The sequence below is a fragment of the Heloderma suspectum genome, chromosome 4 (genome assembly GCF_057233095.1).
Source record: "Heloderma suspectum isolate Gila_16-S chromosome 4, 16-S_ref, whole genome shotgun sequence".
Lineage (NCBI taxonomy): Eukaryota > Metazoa > Chordata > Lepidosauria > Squamata > Helodermatidae > Heloderma > Heloderma suspectum.
This window is the reverse complement of record NC_139461.1, coordinates 192,720,926-192,729,144: the sequence shown is the minus strand read 5'-3', so window position 1 is coordinate 192,729,144 and position 8,219 is coordinate 192,720,926. Positions and strand designations below refer to the sequence as shown.

General features: G+C 47.6%; 1 long non-coding RNA gene across 1 annotated transcript; it reads right to left on the bottom strand.

Annotated features, from left to right (window-relative positions):
- Nucleotides 1-1,194: 1,194 nt before the first annotated feature.
- LOC146347883 (uncharacterized) lies at nt 1,195-7,347 on the bottom strand. The gene is made up of 3 exons (XR_014789908.1): nt 7,272-7,347; nt 3,332-3,439; nt 1,195-2,445 (listed from the first exon to the last, which is right to left on the bottom strand). It is a non-coding gene; the product is annotated as an uncharacterized LOC146347883 (long non-coding RNA).
- Between the last annotated feature and the right edge of the window lie 872 nt (nt 7,348-8,219).

The following is an 8,219-nucleotide window of genomic DNA, read 5'->3' as shown; positions in this document are numbered from 1 at the left end:
TTCGCGGTGGGGGGGAGGTGCTTCGCTGGTCCCCCCGCGAAGTTCAGGCTGGGGGGGGAGGCTTCGCGCCTCGCCCCGGCCAAAATTCAGGCCGGGGGGGAGGCTTCCCGCCTCGCCCCAGCCGAAATTCAGGCCGGGGAGGAGGCTTCCCGCTTCGCCCAGCCGCGAACGTGAAAGTTTCACGTAGCCTATCACGGCTAGATTTGCAAAGTCAGCCGTGATAGGCTACGTCAATCGTTACGTAGCCTATCACGGGTGACTTTAAAAAAAAAAAGCGTGTACGCTAATGGCGGCCCCCATAGGGAGACGCCATTCGCGTTCCTTATTTAGTCGCTGTAGTCTACGTAAATGTTTACGTAGACTACGGCGAAAATAAGGGCAACGCAAATAGCGTTGCCCTTATTTTCGCTGTAGTCTACGTAAATCTTTACGTAGACTACAGCGACCAAATAAGGAACGGGAATGGCGGCTCCCTATGGGGGCCGCCATTATCCGTACACACTTTTTTTTTTTTTTTTTAAAGTCACTCGTGATAGGCTACGTGACGATTGAAGTAGCCTATCACGGCTGACTTTGCAAATCTAGCCGTGATAGGCTACGTCAATCGTCACGTAGCCTATCAGGGGGCGTTTTTTTTTTCTTTCATTGCAATGGCGGCGGCGGCAGCCGGTCGAAAGACCAGCTGCCGCTCCCACCCCGCTCGAACACCCACCGAACCGCCGACTGGACCTGCCACCGGGAGGGACATTCGGCGAAGGTAAGTCCCATCCCGGGGGTGTGTGGGGGGCGGGGGGGTTCGGAGGATTTCTCCCCAAAACTTGTTCGGGGGGCCGAACACGTTGGCGCTTGGCCCCCCGAGGTTTCGGGGAGAAATTCTCCGCCAACCCTAGAAGGCTTCCAACGTGGGTTTCAACTCAATTGCAGCTGCGATACAGGCAGGGCTCACGTTCCTTCCTCCGCTTCCCAAGGTTCTCTTGCTGCTCGCTGCCGTTCGGGCGATCCCAGGGCAGGCTTTCTCCCGTTCACCCAACAAAAAGGTCGGTGGCGCCAAGAAAGGGAGGCGTGCACTGAGCTCGTCTTCCCGGTGTGGCGATTAAGAGCAGGCAACTGCCACCTCTCTGTCTCAGAGCCTGCCACATCCGAGTCACGGCACCATTTATGTTGCAGAACTCAGAGTCAGAGAGACCACGGAGTGAAGGAAAAAGAGATTCTTTATTTAACGTGCGGGCTTAAGGCTGGAATCATTTCCAAAGAGCCAGAAGCCCCGATTTACATCAACACATTGTTTTTATAGATATTGTGACACATAGGAAACGGCTCCTCCTCTCCTTCCCATGTGGGGTTGCAGTCCTCAACATTTCTTCTCCTAGCACCATTGTATATAATACAAGAACTGGGTTATAGGGTAGCCATGATAAGGAGAGAACAGAAGAGAACAGCAGAGAACAAGATATACAATTGTATGACCTTTGACAAGATAAGGAATTCCTGTGTCTCGTCAGCTTACAACAATATATTCAAGGGAGAAAGAGCTCAGCAAGAACATGAAGCATGAGACTGCATGAGGCTACTTAGTCTGACCCCCGATATGGCTGCTACACTGCCATATATCTTCCAGGCCCAGATTGTGACAGGCTGTGAACCAGTTGGAAAAGATCCACTGGACGACACTGAAAAGATACAATGGTGGTGGGAAATAACTCTTTATTTGCTTCCATCATCAGGTCTTGATGATGAGCTCTAACCTGTGTTCAGTCAGACTTGGCATTACTTTTCCTCAACTGGCATTCTAGCCTCCTCCCTTGTTGCTTATTTGCCATCAGCTCACGTGTATGAGAAGGAGCTGCCTGGGCATTCCACAGAGAGTCCAGGACCTCAGTTGGAGCACCAACCATATCAGTAGGAATGTACCTCGTCCTCGAGCATGTTCCAGAATCCATTAGAATCCTTTGGAATCCTTTGGGGGCAAACCCTTTTAGTAGGTTCCCTGTCCTTCCAGAGTGGGAAGGCTGCCAAAAGTCTTAACCTCAATAGGAAATGATCTGACTATGACAAGAGGATAGATGTTAACCCCCCCCCCCCATACACACACTTTTAGATCACCATTCTCTTCCCCAGTTAAGAAAATTAAATCATGAGTATCCTGATACATATGAACTTGAGCACACTCCGGGAGAGAGCGGAGGACAGGAAGGCTTGGCGTGCTATGGTCCATGGGGTCACGAAGAGTTGGACACGACTTAACGACTGAACAACAACAACAATCCTGATACGTACAGTATATTGGGTCAGTGATGTGCTGGGACAGCCCCATGGTTCAGCAGCCTTGGCATGACAGTTGACATCCCCTCCAGATAGCCCCTCCAAGACTATATCCATCAGCTTAGGCAGGGAGATTGATGGACAGCAGGATGGGCGATACTACAGCAGAATCTCTTCCAGGTACTAAACACAAGATACAAACACTCAAGATTAGCACTTGAATAGACAGGAAGCCTACAGAGGTGTGGAATTCCTATAGACTACAAAAACCTCAAGGTTATTGCTGGTGCTTCAACTCATACCTAGAAGAGCACATCTGGGAGAGACTACCTCCTCCAAGATTTTGGTAATACACCCCAGGTTGGCCCTGTCATCCATAATTAAATCATGGATGAAGGAGATTTTATTTTGGACTTGTCAGGGTTTCCCTTGTGACCTGGATCCCCTGAGGAACTCCTTAAGGATCTCTTGACTCCTTAAGAGTCCCACCTTTCTTCTTTTACTTTACCCTTTCCAATAATGTGGGGTTTAGGCTGTAAGCATGGGGTAACTGACACTCAAGACACAGGGTTTAACCACAACAGTTTACTGGTTAATTAAAGCAAGCAAATCACAACTAAAGGTATTTACACAATAGAGCTGAGTGATACAAAAGGCATTAAGAGAAAATAAAAGTTGCAAAATGCAAGTTCCTTTACCCTAGCTGCACTTAGTCTTCTCCAAGCTGCTTCTTCCTGCTCCCTCTTCAGGCTCTGGTCTCCTGACTCTGCTCTTACTGGCTCTCTCTCTCTCTCTCTCTCTCTTTATATACCCTCCCCCTTCAAAACTGAAAGTACTGTTTCAAACCTGAAGAAATGAAACTTAACTGGGGAAATGAAAATGAAACTTAACTGGGGAAATGAAACTACTTCTCTCAGGGATACAGCCTCCCCATAAAAAAACCCTCCAGGCCTCTAGGCCTGACCTTTTTCCTTGCCTCTATAGGCCTCAAATCTTCACAGGACTCTATTACCTCCCTGGGGCTAATACATTCTCCCCAGACCCTTTCCTGTTGCTTGATCTTTCTTACCTCTCTCCACTATCATATCAGCCAGTCTTACTTCATCCCTTGTGGTTGCTGGACATGCCACATAAGTGCACCAAGGTCCCCATTAGGTGGGGAAATCTCCATTTGTTCCTGTAGCAAAAGTGAGCAGACACACAGACAGACAAATACACACACAGCTGCTGCTGGTCCTCTAGGCAGCAACCCAGATTTCCTAGCAGCAGGATCAAGTTAGATTCATACAAAAGGTGATGGTGAAGGAGCTCTGCAAATCTTGCTAAAACCAATGTGTAAAAACTTCGCTGAAAACTTATTTGTGTTAAGTGGAGGAAGGAGGACAATAGATGTGTATGTTTGCATGCTAACCTTTCAGAGTAACCTCCCAGAATGTTACAAGCAAAGTGGAGGCATTTGAAGAGGCCTGATATGTGCAAATTCTCTTGTTGGCTCCTTTTTCTAAAGGCATGTCATTTGAACAATCTATTTGATCCTGTATAGAAAACTGCAGAAATGATCAGACAAAGCTGCTGTATACAGCGTCAAAGCTTTCAGTGGGGGTGGGAACAGGGAAGCATATTCCCTCAAAAAGGAAACAAATTATGTACTATTTTTTGTTCTATCTCTAACTGTGCCACATTTATAGATATTGATTCTCCCAAAGGACAATGAAATTTCTCACTTGCTCTGTAACAAGTCACAAAAAGGCAGTTGCTAGGGTCAAATATAATTGTTTTCTGACTTATGGTTCAAGGTTTCAACCACTGAGTTCTTCAAATACTGTTGTTTAAATATCCTGAAGGGAGCTGTAGGTCTCTTGTTTTGGAAAGTGTGATATTTTTCATAATATATTTTTGAAGCAATCTATTTTTGGAGCCATCTTTGAGTTTTTCCATTAGAATATTGTTTCGATAACAGTCATGGTAAAATATGTTCTATGCTTCCCAGCATGTATTGGATGGTCCCCACAGGCCTGTTTATACGCTATAATTCTTTTAAAAGACATTTTCGGCATGATATGCTATCTCTTTAAGACGTTTTATAAAGCTACATTAGATTTTATTTTCCTTTAGGTTGCTTCTGTCCTTCTCTGCATTTGATGAAGAGCATTTACATTTCAGTCTGGTTTCAGGCCAGGGTACGGCACTGAAATGGCCTTGGCTGCTCTGAAAGACCACCTACTCTGGGTGAAAGACAGGGGGGAGTGCTACCCTGTTGATCCTCTTGGATCTCTCAGTGGCTTTTGACACCATTGATCATGGTATCTTACTAGATTGGCTCTGCAAAGTGGGAGATGGGGGTGCTGTGTTATTGTGGTTCCACTCCTACCTGCAGAGCTGATTCCAGAGAGTGGTATTGGGGGATTCCTGTTCTACCCAATGGCTATTAAATTGTGGAATGCCACAGGCTTCTATTCTATCCCTCATGCTGTTCAACATCTATATGAAGCTGTTGGGTGAGGTCATTAGGAGTTTTGGGGTGGGGTGTCACCAGTATGCTGATGATGCTCAGCTCTACTTCTCCTTGTTGTCAGAGTCAGCTGGAATGGTGAAGATATTGGACCAGTGCCTGGAGGCTGTAATGGCCTGGATGAGGCCCATTAAACTGAAGCTAAGTCTTGACATGATGGAAGCTCTGTGGATTGGTGGTTCCTGAGTCCAGGAATTGGGTAAGTAACCTGTCCTGAATGGGGTTGCACTCCCCCTGAAGGAGCAGGTGTGTAGCTTGGGAGTACTCCTAGATCCATTCCTGTCACTGGAGCCCCGGGTGGACTCCTTGGCCTGGAGTACTTGGGGCCACCTTTGGCTGATCTGCCAGCTACAGCCTTTCCTGGACAAGGATAACCTAGCCACAGTAGTACGTGCACTGGTAACTTCCCGATTAGACTACTGGATTGCACTTTACATGGGCTGCCCTTGAAGACAACTCAGAAGTTGCAGCTAGTGCAAAATGCAGTAGCTAGACTGTTGACCAGAACATCTCGTAAAGATCATATAACATCAGTTTTAAAGGAATTGCACTGGCTGCCAAATACTGCCAATACACTTCCAGTCAGAATTCAAGGTTCTGGTGGTGACATTAAACCCTAAGCAGCTTGGGACCTTGATATCTGAGGCAGTGCCCCTCCCTATATACGCCTGCCCGAGGACTGAGATCTGTTGGAGGGGCCCTCCTTTGTGTCCCACCAGTGTGAGACATACACTACGGTGGGATGGGGGAGAGGGCCTTCTCTGCAGTGGTACCCCGGTTGTGGAATGCCCTCCCCTTGGAGTCCTGATTGGTTTCATTTTGGCGCCAAGTTAAAACATGGCTTTTTCACAAATGAAACCCAGAATGAAACCCAGAATGGATCCACGGCCCTGCTGAAATCAGAAGTCCATTGTGTTATATGAATAAAAACAGTAATACTGTTTGAAGGAGCAGCCTTAAGACTTACTTTTTTCTGTAAACCACAACCTCTTGACTGGAGGCAGGTTTACATTCAAGATGGCTGCTTCATATTCAAGATGAATATGCCAAAGACATTCATGTCAAGCTGGCTTTGCAGTTGTCCCTAATTGGCTTTGCAGTTGTGCACCACATAGCTTGCGGGGATCAGTTCTAACACTATTTATGCTTTATTACATGTGACCAACTCTATAACAGTCCTAGTAGTCAACTAAGGGCACAATCCTATGGATGTTTAGGCAGAAAAAAAAGTCCTAAACCCCCCATCATTCCCCAGCCAGGACCTTTTCCTTTCTAAACATCCATAGCATTGCGCTCTAAAAGCTGTTGCAGCAAGGACACTAGAGGCCTGCAGTGGGATTTTAGGTTGGCTCCCTCATTACTGGCTTTTAGACAGCAGGTAAAAACTACACCATTCTGCCAAGTTTTCCACGCTTCTGGCACTCCTTGATCTTAGAGGGTTCTCCTGTTTTATTATGATGCATGCATTTTATTTGTGTTGCTTTCAGAGTGCTTTGAAATGGTTGCATCTTATTTGTTCTATGGTTTTATTGTAAATTGCCATGAGCAGTGATTGGCCCAGTTTGACATCACAACTACCCAGATGTTTTGTTTTGTTTTTTAAACCCTGGGTAGTAAAGAACGAGCAGGATTGAGTGAGTGTACAGCCTCCCCCCCCATCACTCCCATTGAGCTAAACAATCCAGGGACACAAGTCTGATTGCCGTACTCTGGGTGTTGGCAACCCAGAAAGGGATGGCGCAGATGTCCGACTGGGACTGGAAGTTGGTTGGGCTCCCCCCTGCCTGTGCCCCCAGACCATGCCCAACAAGACTCTGGCCTTGCTTGCCCCTGCTCACGCCCTCCTGGACGTTCCCCACACTCACCCAGTCCCATCCGTGAGTACCCACCATTTTGCTGAGCTTATTTTTGCGGGAAAAGGAGGTCATTAAAAATGTGCATATTTAAATATGCTCAAATTCGGGCTGGGAAAGGCTGATCTATGCAATATTAGAGGCATAAATGGCCCATATCACCTCTATCAAGCTCTCCCAGCCCAAATTTGCACATATTTAAATATGTGCATTTTAAATGACCTCCTTTCCCCCCATAAAAATAAGCTTGGCAAAATGTCGTTTGCAGATGGGATCACAGGTGAGTGCCGGTGGCGCGGCAAGCTCACGGGGGCTTGAGCTTGGGTTGGGGAAGGGGGGCTTGAGAGGGGCCAGTGCTTCAGCAGGTGGGTGGGTTTGTCCATCCCTAAATGCAGAGTTGTATCTCATGGTTTGTTCTTAGGTTACGACTCTGGCCTCTGCAGCAGGAATGATTGGGGGGCGAGAACCAGCCCACTTGCTCCCACTTCTCTATGTTAGCTGGCAAATACGATTCCTGTTTCTCTTACGAGGGCGCCACAAAAGACACGAACAACCCAATCCTGCACAGGTTTTCTGAGAAGACGCTCCCACCGAAGCCCCTGAGACTAGCTCCCACCTGACTGTGTGTAGGGTTCCTGCCGTACCTATTGGCTTCCGCTGCCTTCTGTGAAGAAGCGAGAGAGATGCCGCTGCTCTATCCTGCCTCCTCTGGCTGGGTCCTCAGCCGCTGCAGCTATCTTTGCAGAGCAACTATTTGCTGTTTGCTTTGGCAGTAGCCACCTCGGGGTCAGCAGCCACTGGGACAAATGACAAATGGCTTATTTGTGAAGGCTGCTGCAACAGCTGAGGACCAGGTGCACAGGAGCAGTGGAGGCTTCCCAGTTTTTTTTTCCTTTGGAGAGTGTGCAAAACAAGTGCAAGTCACCATTCTGTGCCCAGCCACCTGGGAGTAAACCCCGCTGAACTCCATGGAGCATATGTCCAAGTAAATATGCAGAGGATGGGGCTATAACCCCAAATCTCCTTCTCTCACATGCACGCATAGCCCACCTCTGGTTCCCTCCTCTCAGGTGGGCCCTTGTGCTTCCTTGTGGTGAGGTTTCACCACCACACGTGCAATACAGTGGAGGATTCTGAGTCCTGGTGTGTTCCTGTTACATTTCATAAGCGGCAGACTTGGACAGATGGTTCTTTCTTCTCAAGGTTTCTGAATGAACAGCAGTGGGAACAGTGTGGATTGCAGTTAGGGATGTTGCGGGCGTCCAGCTGGGGCTGAAGGCCCAGTGAGAAATTGCTGGCTTGGCACCCCCAGATGCCAGTCCGTGCGCCCAGTCAGGAAAGCATGGGGATCCCTGAGCCTTTGTTGAGCTGCAAAATGGCGGCTTGGCCTTTTTTTTGTAAAAGACTATTTTACACAGATAGCGGCTGTAAGGTGACCATTTATGCAAGATTACAGGCGTAAATGGCTATGTATGCCTGTGATCTCGCATAAATAGCCACTATTTACATAAAATACATAAAACTGGCCTATACAAAAAAGGCGGGGCCGCCATTTTTAATGCAAATTATTGGCTCAATGAGGGATTGGGCGG